The 12,806-nt window shown below is 35.3% G+C and overlaps 1 protein-coding gene across 3 annotated transcripts in view; it reads right to left on the reverse strand.

Moving 5' to 3' along the window:
* LOC120767250 (F-box/LRR-repeat protein 7-like) overlaps nucleotides 1-12,806 on the reverse strand; it is a 407,584-nt gene that overhangs the window by 29,427 nt on the left and 365,351 nt on the right. For all 3 annotated transcript variants that reach the window (XM_040093110.1, XM_040093128.1, XM_040093120.1), the window contains one exon: nucleotides 9,562-9,775. The gene's annotated coding sequence lies outside the window, so the exon portion shown is untranslated. The remainder of the gene's footprint in view (nucleotides 1-9,561; nucleotides 9,776-12,806) is intronic.

Genomic DNA, 12,806 nt, shown 5'->3' on the forward strand with positions numbered 1-12,806 from the left:
ACCAATATATAACCAACATATAACCAATGTATAACTAACATATAACCAATATATAACCAACATATAACCAATATATAACCAATATATAACCATTTTATAACCAAAACTAAAATTTTGTTTCAAAATGGGTGGTTTCTATTATAACGTTTTTTACTTCGCCTGTAAACTTATGACAAGTGATCTGTTATTTTGCATTTTAGGTGACGATATGTACTTTATATATATTTTTTTGGTTGCTACAAGTTTCGTGGCTTCGTACTTGAGGGTATAAAAAACAATAACCAACTGATCAGCGGGTTCGAAAATGCTGGCCAACACATCATCCTACTGTATATGTATGCTCATATCGATATATCCATATGTACATACTACGTATATATGTATATTTATTGAGGTATGCTTCTAATTGTATAACTCTGCACGCACCATAAATGGCATTTGTGTCAAAAACGAGTACACACATACATATGCATAGGCAAACAGTATGTTGAGGATTTTCGGCACCAAACACAACATCGCGCCGCGCTTTGACTGATTGAAGGCTGGAATTATAAAGATAAAGTGCGGATTTATTTATCATTTTCACAATATATCTGCATACATACATACATACACACATATATATGACATATATACACAGATATACATGACATACATACATATACATGACATACATACATATACATGACATACAACATATACATGTGTCCAGTTATATGACTTATGAACATGTGCGCGTGTATATGTGTGCCTTCGCACTCGTGGAAGGCGTTTTGAGGTGCGTTGTGTAATCAATTCGAGTTCAATTTTTTTTATTCCTCTTTTGTTTTCCTAACTTTTGTTCTACTTTTGTTCCAACTCTGCTGGGCGACTGCGTAGGAATTTATGCCTTCCGGGCGCTGTTGAGAGATTTCTGACTTTTCTGTGTAACATTAAATTTGTACTCCACTTAAATTGTGAGTGAAATGGGCAAACGCACGTTTTATTAATAAATACTTCACTGGCAGTGCTTTTTTAATTAATAATAACGGCAAGTTTGTTAATTTATCAATTTAATTTTGTGCTTGGAAATTTTCCATTCAAATAAGAAGATGAAAATATGCAAACAGGAAAACAGGTATGCGCATCATTAGGGTGGTTAATAAAGTTTATGTATTTAACTTGAGCAGAATATCTTGCAAATTTAATGATTTGCAATATAGTATGTAACAAAATTATTTGATAAAACCCGAACTGATTTCAGCTAGCAATAACAATCTGTCCGCATTATCTTTTTTGGGCTTCAAAGGTGTTCTAAGAATGCTGGCGGAGAACTCCTTGCTTAGCTTTAAGACGTGTTCCCGGACGTTGCCCCAGGGTAGCCAACCATCAAGGATTGATATGCTAAGTTTAGACGTTGTGAAATGAGCAACGAAAATGGTGAACGCAGTGGTCGCCCAAAAGTGATTGTTACCGACGAAAACATCAAAAAGGTCCACAAAAAATTTTTTGGATGAACGTAAAGTGACGCAACAGTCAGCTGGCAAGGTCATGGCATCTATATTTTAGGATGCGCATGGAGTAATTTTTATTCATTACCTTGATTACCATCAACAGCGACTATTCTTCTTGAACCGTTTGAAGGACGAAATCGTGAAAAGCGGTGCATTCAAAGAAAAATAATGCGCTGTTTAAGCAAGATAATATACCGTGACACAAGTCAGTGAAATCGATGAAAAAAATCCATGAATTGAGCTTCGAAAGCCTTCCGTATATACCGTCTTTTTCAGATCTGGCCAACAGAGACTATTTCCTGTTCTCGGATCTCAAAAGAATGGTCAAAGAAAGAAATTTTCTTTGAATGAAGAGGTGACCTATTCTGAAGCACAGAACAAATTGTACTGCAAAAAGGCTATCGAAAAGTTGGAGGAGTGAAATATCAGCGCTTATGCGGATATAGTCGATCTACCATCCACTTTTATATCGCTTTCTCCTTAGATCGACAAACACAAATCCACATAACAATTCAGCGATAAAACTAAATTGTGTAGTTCATATATATAAAGTTGCTATCTTCCAATTTATATCTATATGCCGCTGCCCAAGAGTATTCATCGAGAAAAAATTATCGTGACTGAGCCTCGATATAGATGTCTAAACATATTTAAACGATTAGCATGATGAGTCCGCCTGCCCGAGTGACTGTATATACAGGGTGGCGCAAAAGTCAAAAGATGATCAGAAGATGCTATAAATTTTGCAATTGACATCTAATGTCAGTTCTCTTTTGACGTTTGTGTAGTAAACACATGCGAAATACACGTAAGTAAACCATGGTACGCTACACTGCGTTGCATTTCCCGGGCGCCTAATCTCATGTTTTGGCGATTTGCACTGACTAGCAAGATCGCCTGATTTGACCGCTCTAGACTTCTTTTTGTGGGGCTTTTTGAAGTCGGGGGTTTACGTCAACAAGCCTCAGACTCTTGCAGCTCTTAAAGACAATATCCGTCAAGAATATGAGGACCTATCGCCGGAAGTTCTGGCCAAAGTGTTGAAAAATGCCATGAAAAGGGCTCAAATGACAATCAACTGTGGCGGCGGGCATTTACATGATATCATATTCTGGACTTGATGTAAAAAAATTTAAAGGACCAAATAAAAATAATCCACAAGCAGAAGCAAAGTTTTTCAGTTTTTAAAAAAGTTTTTCATTATCCAAAAAACATCTGAAGGTAATTTTTGCGCCACTTGTTACATAAACTAGACACTCAGCTTTTGAGAATTCGATCTGAGAATTTGCACGACCTTTTCTTCCCAAGCATCGGCTGCGCTACAATCTCCGAACAATTTTTTTCGATCGCAATACTAACTAGTATAGCATGTCACTGGCATAAAAACTGTCCAATCAAAATCAAGATAAAGACCTTTTATTCTCTTTTATAGTATGCTACGTATGTATATAAGAAAGGCACGTTTGAAGGGTATTATAGCTTTGGTGAAGCTGAAAGAGCTATCAGCAGCACGTAAAGCTCGTTTTCTTTTCAAAAGGAATCTTAAAGAGACTAGACTGTCAAAGATTCTTTTCTTTCGATTCTTATTGATTTTGTCCGCAATAAAGTCTTAAAAGAATGTTAATTTTTCTTGCAAAATGCTAGCTACTTCTTGTATGCATATGTATATACCATGTATATTTTCCAATACATATTATATGTTATATTCCCACCCGAAAAGATAAACGCTATTAGTCACACTATCTGACCTTTGTATAATCTGACAGGCATGCGAAGTATTGACAACATGAAAACACATGTCCAAGAGTACTTCAGCCTGTATTATTTGTATGGGTTCGTGTGTATTACTGATTTGATTTTGGTGACTGAAAACGTTTCCGTTCCAACATGCAAAACATATGTTTGTTCATAAGCACTTATGGATTTGATGAATAGCTTAAAGTAAAGGAGGGAGTGCTATGTACGAGCCGTGTCTGAAGTGCTTGTTAAGTGATGTCACTGCTGGTACATATATATGTATGCATACAGTTGATTTTATATGTATGTGGATACTTAACTAATGCTTCAAGACACACTTATAAGAATATCTACAGAAATGTGGTCTTTTAGCTTCATGTAAGGCAAGGAGTTGTTTATGAAATTGTAATATGAATGTAAAGTGACCACTGGAGATAGGTGCGTAAAAATATTTTTGTATATTGAAATAATATTATTTGAGAAAATTATTCAATTATTCATGCTACAGCAGCAGAAGAAGTCTGTGAAAAGTCAGCATAAAGCACAAAGTGTTTTATATCCAGTTGGGTATGTAAGATGCAGCATACTCTATAGGAAATCTCATACAAGTAATGTTATTAAAGGAAAATAAATTCAAAATTGGTGGCAGAATTTAGTTTGAATCTCTATAATGATTTATATACCATACGAATCGATAAAAAAAAAATCTTTAACATATTGCCAAAATATTTTTGCACTTCCCACGAAGTTTGATCTCTACATATATGTCATGTTGTTTGTTTCTAATGGGAAGAGCTTGTTTGACGAGTGTTACCATGCAAAAAAACCTGAGCAATGAGTTTGCTGGAAAGTTTGTGTTTCCAATGATATCATGGCTATGGGATTGAGCAAATTGTTGCAAACATAATTTGGGTGGGCTATTTTAACACAAACGAAAGTATTTGAGTTACACAAGTCATTCAGTGAAGATCATGACTTGGCTTGCGTCACATGCTGACAACGTGCACCCGAACAATCGGTGGACGAATCGGCAACAATCTGCCCTTAAGCAGTATTGTTACTGTTTTTTCCATCGATTTTTCAACCCCCAAACCTAAACCCCAAGTATATACAATCCCTAAGGATTATCATTCCGCTCCCTTAGACCGCGAACGACCTTCGACCACAAGAAGAGAGTCGTACGCATACGCAAGCAGGGAGTCCATCATAAGATTCCAAATATATGGACCACAGATGGAACTCTGCGGGCAACCAGGAACAACTCCGATCTCCACTCTCCCATTCACGCCGCCTAGAGAGGCCTTTCTGTCCAAAGAGTAATTTCTGTACAATCTAGCTCCTCCAGTCGTTTACCACACGATCTCAGCTTAGATAGTCAAATGCCCTTTAGAAGTCAAAAAATATACCAAGGACATAATTGTTGACGTTCTCTCTAACAACATTCTGAACATAAAACGATGCATCCTCAATACTGCGTACTTTCCTGACTATCTGACCACATTTCCAAGTACTTGAAGGAGACTGATGCAGCGATAAAACGGGGAATTTAGGAGATGAACAACTCTAGCACTTTTCCACTCGCGTGGAGAGTATCCCTCCGAGAAGCACTTACTTATTATAAATGCCTTCCAGGTATTCCGGAATGAACTTCCACAACTCTCCGCTCAAACCATCCAGACCTGGGGACCGTTTAGACCTAACTTGGCCAAAGAAATGGATGGAAAGCTACCTCTTGGACTTGAGGTTTCTGTACCACCGACCTGGGAATGAACGCGCCTAGCATAACCCCCGCACACACTCTCTACGACGATAACAGAGTCTCACCGACGTGAAGACATCCTTCTTCTTACGACCTCAGCAAATCCTACAGTTCTGATCCCAGCGGTTGTTTCTATTCTCTCGAACGAAACTCCTTTATTTCTCCTCTTTAATTTTAAGTAACATATTTTCATACTTCCTCATCGCACAACTATCGTCACTGTTGACAGTCATAACATTGAAGTCGTAGATAATTTCGTCTACCTTGAAACCAGCATTAATACCAACAATAATGCCAGTCGCGAAATCCAACGCAGAATAACTCTTGCCCACAGGTGCTTCTTCGAACTGAGTAAGGAATCGAAAAGTAAAGTCCTCATTCCCGTCCTGCTGTATGGTGCAGAAGTTTGGACGATGACAACAGCTGATTAATGAGCGTTACGAGTTTTCGAGAGAAAGGTTCTGCAAAGATTTGTGGTCCTTTGCGCATTGGCAATGGCGAATGTTGGGCTGTATGAGATACACGATAACATTGGCATTTGTAATTCAGCGAATTAAGAGACAACGGCTACGCTTACTAGGTCACGTCCTCCGAATACTTGTATATAAAAACACTCCAGCTCTGATAGTATTCGACGCAGTACCCAGAGGAAGAGGAAGACCTCCACTCCTTTGGAAAACCAGTTGGAGAAGGACTTTGTTACACTTGAAATATCTAATTGGCGCCAGACAGCTTTCAAAACCTTATAGTTTTAAACTCGATATCAAATATCACCCTACATAATTTCTCTAACCTTTGGTTAAACAAACTTGATTTCAAATTAAAGCTTTCTCAACTTGAGAAACCGTAAAATCCACTCTCGCTGTTAAGAACGCGATTGCTCTCCAGTTGAGTTAGTGTTAAGAAACAACATAAGGAATTTGAGAAGCGCGTTATAGCACAACTTGCCTTCTAATTTGTCTAAAATTTAATATTTATTGTACAAGATGTAGACTTACAGACATACATACATATATCAGATATTCGTACATATTTCACTGCTAAGCCCACACAATACGGTCTGTATGGAGCAACAACAGCAAGACAATGTAACAATAAGACACCTCAGTTCGACTGCAGCACGACAATGAAATATAAACACACAACAAATCATACAGCATAAAGGCGGAATCGTAAAGTCTGAAAGTCATAAGTCAAGTAATAAAAATGTACAGCAGAAATGGCTACACTTATACATATTTACATTTGTATGTATGTGCGTCTGTAGGTGCTTGAAAAAGGAATTTTATTGTCTCGGGCTGAGGTGAGATCGCGCTAAAACGGTGGCGACCGAGCAAGAGTGAGAGTTGAGTCAAAAGGGTGAGTGGCGCAATGTGCCGTTATTATGGCGTATAAAAAGTTAAAAGTTTGTATTGAAATGTGAAAATAAATTAAAAACAACAAAAAATTATAAAAATTAAAAAAATTATATAAATGAAAAAAAAAAATTATAAAAATGCAGAACAAATAAAAATAAAACAAAAAAAATTATAAAAAAAATTGAAATTTTGAAAAAAAAATATTTTTATGAATGTTTAAAAAAACATTATTTTCCATAAATGAAATCACGGTTGAATTCCCGCGCATTGTCATTGCCAATTAGCTTAGCAGCTATATTGTGTTTAACATCAGCGCGTTGACAAGTTGTTGCCACCTTTTTCCATAATTCAAGTAATAATATTTTCACGATTGCTTTAATTAAGCAAAAATGTGAGTTTGCCTGCATGACGGTATGTTGAAATTTCAAGACGTATGTAGGTATATCTGTCGATTGGAATCAGCTTTGTCGTTTTGTTCGTGCGCCGCCGGACGAGTGGCGCCCGCCCACAGTCGACGAATGTGTCGTCGTCGTCGTCATAGCTGGCGCTGGCGCTGTCGCCATCTGTAGATTTTACTAAGCGATTTACATACTTGTAGATATGTTCATTAACAACAACTAATAACAACAATAATTACAAAAACACCCATAAACCTGTAATAATTATGCACGATTTTTAACAAAAAAGGGAGAAAAATTAATTAACAACTGTAATTAGAACGGTATTGGCTACTGTTTGTGCAACGAGCGCGCACTGCATAGTATATGTATGTATGTATGTATATGAAAGCGCGGGTTTGCAGTGCTGAATGAAAGCGAATCGTTAGAAAATTGTAATGAAGTAATAAATATTAGAATATTGTTAAAATTTCGCTATATAAAAAGTGTTTATTTGGAAATTTTAAGATTTTTTTAAAAATTGTTAAAATTAGAAAAAGGTGGCAACGCCGAAAAAAATAGATTTGTAAAAAATTCTGTATAAAATAAGAAAATTCTTTTTAGTTCTTTTTTTTAATTATAACTGCATTCATACATATTTCAAATTTAGTTAGGATGGCAACACTAGTCCAATATATATTTTAACTTATAAAAAAATTTATCTGAACTGCTTTGCATAGCTTGACCCTTAACCTTGTGAATTTTTTTCTTATTTTGAGGCATGTGGCAACCCTAACTTTTTATTTTTATTTTTTTCAAATATTTTATGATGCAAAACAATACTTTTTCGTGCATATGCAATGTAGAAAAATTTAGAACAGATTAACAGTTTGCAAAATTTAGTTAGGGGGATTTTAATAAGTAAATTATGTGGCAACGGCATAAAAACAATTGAAAAAAAATCTTTATTAAGTCAGAAAGTTTATTTTTCTTATTATGTATATATTCATACATATTTCAAATTTAGTTAAGGAGGAAACACTGGTACCATATATGTATGTATATTTCAACTGAAACTTATAAAAAAATTATTTACAGTGCTTTGCATAGTTTCTTTTTTTTTTTTAATCTTTTAAATTTTTTTATCATTTCCAGCCAGGTGGCAACCCCATTTTTTTTTCAAATCATTTATAGCGTAGACAAATTAAAAAAAATAATATCAACTTGCAAAGATTTCAAAATTAAATTTTAAAAATTATTTTTTTTATTTAAAATTAGTAAAATTAAGTGGCAACGGTATAAATAACATAATAAAATTGGGAAACCTGAATATATTTAAAAAAAAAATAATATCAACTTGCAAAGATTTCAAAATTAAATTTTAAAAAATATTTTTATATTTAAAATTAGTAAAATTAAGTGGCAACGATATAAATAACATAACAAAATTGGGAAATTAAGTGAAGTTGTATATGACATATGTGTAATTCAATTGAAATCGAAACATGTGGCAACATTTTTTTAATTTTTTTTGCCTCTAGCAGTTATTTCGACCTGGAAATGAGTCAGGAATTGTAAGTAACTGAGCTTGTTATTGCTCGCGATTCACTCTATCTCATTATATAAATATCTAATATAAAATTTTCAGCTTCCGCTGTCAGATATAACCAATATATAACCAATACATAACCACTTTATAACCAAAACTCAAATTTTGTTTCAATATGAGCGGTTGCTATTATATCGTTTCTCCTTCGCCTGTAAACTTATGAAAAGTGATGTTATGCTATTTTGCATTTTAGGTGGCGATATATACATATACATACATATTTAAAAATCAAATGCCATGAAGTTCGTTGCTTAAGTCTTTTGTTATTAGCTGAGACTTCAAAAAAAAGACTTCGCAAATGCAAAAGTTCACATTTTTCAAATTTTTTCTCAATTAAAAAAGTGAAAAGTTAGTGAAAACGAAACCGAAAGCCATTAAAAACGAATTTCTCACTGACAGTGAGCTCACTTAGCAAATATGTATGTCGCGTGGTAATTAATTTCAGTTTGTGCAAGACATTTGCAAATACTTTGCAGGCATTTGCATCTTTGCTTGCTATTTGTCACTTAGTTGTGGCATGACGAAATGGCACGAAATTGTTATTAAATTGTCATGAATATGACATCAACTGCTGCATTGCCGCTGCCGACTGTCGGCTGCCGGTTGCCGTCTGCCTGCCTGTTTGAACGCCTGCTGTTCTGCCTGTGTTCTGGGTTGGTTCCATTGTTGTGCCTGTGGCTGACATTGTCAACGCCAATGCGCTTTTATTTTCTTATTACGATTTTGTATAGATATTTTGCTAACATTTGCTAAAATGAGTTAATGTCTCAACTATTTACGTGCAAATTTCAATTTAATTTTTCTCACAACGCAGCGGGTGCGCTCGCTGCAAGGCACCGGAGTCGTAGTGCTTTGTTTTGTTTTTGGTTTTTAATTTTGTCTACAGAATGCGGTTCCACACCCATGCTAAAGCGGTTAGCTTAGGCGATGCGATTATGTAATATTTAATTTCATAATAAATAATATTTTATTAACATTTAATGTGAGGTTTTCATCCATCTAAATACTAATAAATTACATAAACGGAATCATTTGCTGAATAAACAAAATAAAACGAAATATTTTAAGTATCTTTTTAATGGATTTTATACTAAATTTATTTTTGCAAATGTGGCTCTAGTAGAGTTTTGATAAAGCTTACTTTTTTTTTCTCAACAGAAAACGACATTATGGCCTTCAGTATAGTACGCGGTGTCTTATATAAGTTTGCTACAATGCTTTCACTCACCTTGATTTACATGCTGCCTATTTTCAAATTTAGTTGAAAAAATATTCGTTGGTTCCTGCTGTTTTTGGTGCCACAGTGGGCACAAATTATAGAAATCACGTATCTTAAGGCTTTCGTTAACAATTTTCTTAGATCACTAAAGTCTTCGTTAATTTTTCTATGAAAATTTTTAAACTTCCACGCGCTTTTATCCGAATTTATTGCACTGAAACAACTGTAAAAAAGTAGAAAAAGAAATAAAATTATTGTTAAAATATTGAAAGCAAGTAGCAAGAAATATCTTAATTGATGCGTTAGGAAATATACGCTTCATTTAATATACACTTTCTGTAGACATATATTGTGAAAAAGGCTTACGTTGATTCACTTTCAAAAACACACAAGCCTACAGTGGTACGCAGCCTTCAAAGACGATCGTTGAAGACATGCCTCATTCTGGACGTCTTCAACTGATGAAAATATCAAAAAACTGTATGGTGCTTGAAAATCATCAAGCAAGTGTTAGAGAGATGACAAGAGAGCACGATATCTCTAGCGAGTTCGTTCGAATGATTTTAGTGGGTATTTTTGATATACCAATGCTCATTCTTTTTTTCGATATGCGTGGTTTGAAGCATCATGAATTTGTTCCGGAGGAAGAGGCGGTCAACAAGGAGTTCTCTCTTTAAAGCTAAAAGCACATTCATCAGAGTTAGCTCCGTGTGATCTTTCTTTGTTTTCCAAACTGAAATTGCAGCTCCGTGGAACCCGTTTCCAGTCTATCGAACAGATAGAAACTTTGCTGAAGGTGCTGAAGGCATTCCCAAAAAGTGCTTATGAAAAGTGTTTCCAGGACTGGAAAAATCATTTGCATAATTGTATTACCTCTGGTGGGTATTAATTTAAAGGCGACAAAATAAATATTAATGAATAATTAAATATTTTCCGTTTTATTTACAATTTCCGGGTACTTTTTTGTCACAACTATAAAATATGTTTAAATATATATCCAACTTTACTAAATTAGGCATTTATTTATGTTTACCATAACTAAGGATCACTGTGAATGTGAATAAAAAAATAAAGAAAGCTGCATCGAAGTTATAATACCCTTCACAGGCGCATTTCTTATACCATAAAAAGGTATAACAAGATCGCTGTGTTGATTTTGATCGTTCATTTTTATATGATAGCTATATGCTACAGTCAAGCGATCTGAGCTATTTGTACGTATCTCTAAAGATGTGACACTGCCTGGCTTTTAAAAACGCAAGATACGCTAAATAGCCCGGCTTTCGTTAGAACCAGTTGGCAGGTTAATGTGATATGTGGTTATAATGGTAAAAACATTCACTTATGTCTTATGGACATGCAACATTTAGTTCAAGTAATATGTGACGATACATTAACAGTCATTCCCGAAATCAATATTACGTAGATTGCCTGCTATATTTCGGGGCAATCCTAGTGTTGTAATCTGGCAACTCCCAACTCTTTGTAAGGTTTGACATCTTTGATGTTATACATACTGAGAATCTTATGACATACGAGCGCTATTTATGCTATTTACAGTAACTTAAAATATTCATTTCGGCTAAAAAATGGAATTAAATTCCGAACATTTGGAAGCGATTATTTTGTTACTACTTTCGACGTGGATTAGCACAGAAACACTACATTGTAGAACTTAGTTTAGTTTTTAGTGATAAAGCTCCATGATGAACCAATGTCTAACGATGTTAATGTGAATTCAATCGAAGTCGCTGATCACTCCAAGGCGAAGTCGGTCATCCAAAATCAGCTGGCCACGTGATCTATCGTGGAATTGAGCCAACTAAATTCATCACTGGCACCAGAAAACATTGAATATTGCATGAACATTTGACTGTGAAAGAAATTTTTTCACAATGGCTTATAAACAACTTGTTAATCGCAGAAAGAATGTCTTATATCTAGTGAACGAAAGTAATATTAAAAATTACAATAGCGGAACTTCGAAACACGTCTATGAAATCGTGTAACAGGATTCATGGATTCACTTGTAAGAGCCCGAAAGTAAGTTGCAATCGACTGATGAGCCGAATCAACAAAAGTTGTTGACGCACGAAGCATTTCCTAGTAAATGGTTACCTTTTTTTTTTGGAAAACTGCACATGTGGCATACAACCATTTGTGGGCCAGTTTTCTCTCAATAAATCAGGAAAAGCAATCGCCTGGGCTAATTCTTCACCACGACAATACATTGCTATCACATATCGGTTGAAATAAATGCATTCTCGAGCACTCAAAATATCTGATGAGTTAGCCAACGTATTTTTCAGGCTTGGCAAATGATTTTTTTTTATTCCCACAAAAAATGCACTAAGTAGGCAACGCTTTCCGAAACCTGATGAGGCGCTCAGAAAGATATCTTTTGCAGATATCTCAAGCAGAGTGGCAAAAGTGATTTGACAATTGGCTCATACACATGCCAAATTTTATAGATTTTAATGGATAATTTTTGGAAACCAATAAAGCCATTTTCGACGGTTAATATTGGTTTTTGTACCGAGATATATGATATAATAGAGATGTGTTTTTAAGCTTGTCTTGCAGATTGCTTCATTGCAATCTCTAACAAAATAGGTAGTTGGTTCTTTGGTAAGCCTCAAAAACGAATTTTCCTGAAAAAAGGGCTTATATTTATGGGTGTCAAACACATGTATGTTAGGGTGATCTATTAGGTTTAAGACTTTTTTAAAGAAAAAACAGAAACTTCAATTTTAATGATATACATATATTTATATCTTTCAATTGGTGGCCACAGCTAATTCTCAGATGGTCAATCCATTGAGTCCATTTTTTGATAACTCGTTCGAGCATTTCGACTGGTAACTGGCGAATGACACTGGAACTTGAAACTTTTCAAGAGCCCATAGGGCAAAGAGTTATCGCTTGGGAAGGTCGAACGGCTTCAGTTCTTGCACAAGATGTGTTCTAAATGTGCCAAGACGCTCCATACGTCAGTCCGAGTTGCTGCGAACGGCGAATGCACTCTCCACGGTCTTCGTGTACACTCTCAGCTACGGCTGCTATATTTTCTTTACTTCCAGTAGGCAGTGCGTGGTCTATTCGGTCGAATATTATGCAATAACGAATGCTGGGTCTCAAGATGAGTGATGGTGATGAGAATAGTAGGCTCAGTAGGCCGATTATATTGACCATAAGTTGAGCAAAGTGAAACACATTCTCTACAGAACGTACTTAATACTAAAGTTGAACGTTTT

Source organism: Bactrocera tryoni, chromosome 1, assembly GCF_016617805.1.
Source record: "Bactrocera tryoni isolate S06 chromosome 1, CSIRO_BtryS06_freeze2, whole genome shotgun sequence".
NCBI lineage: Eukaryota > Metazoa > Arthropoda > Insecta > Diptera > Tephritidae > Bactrocera > Bactrocera tryoni.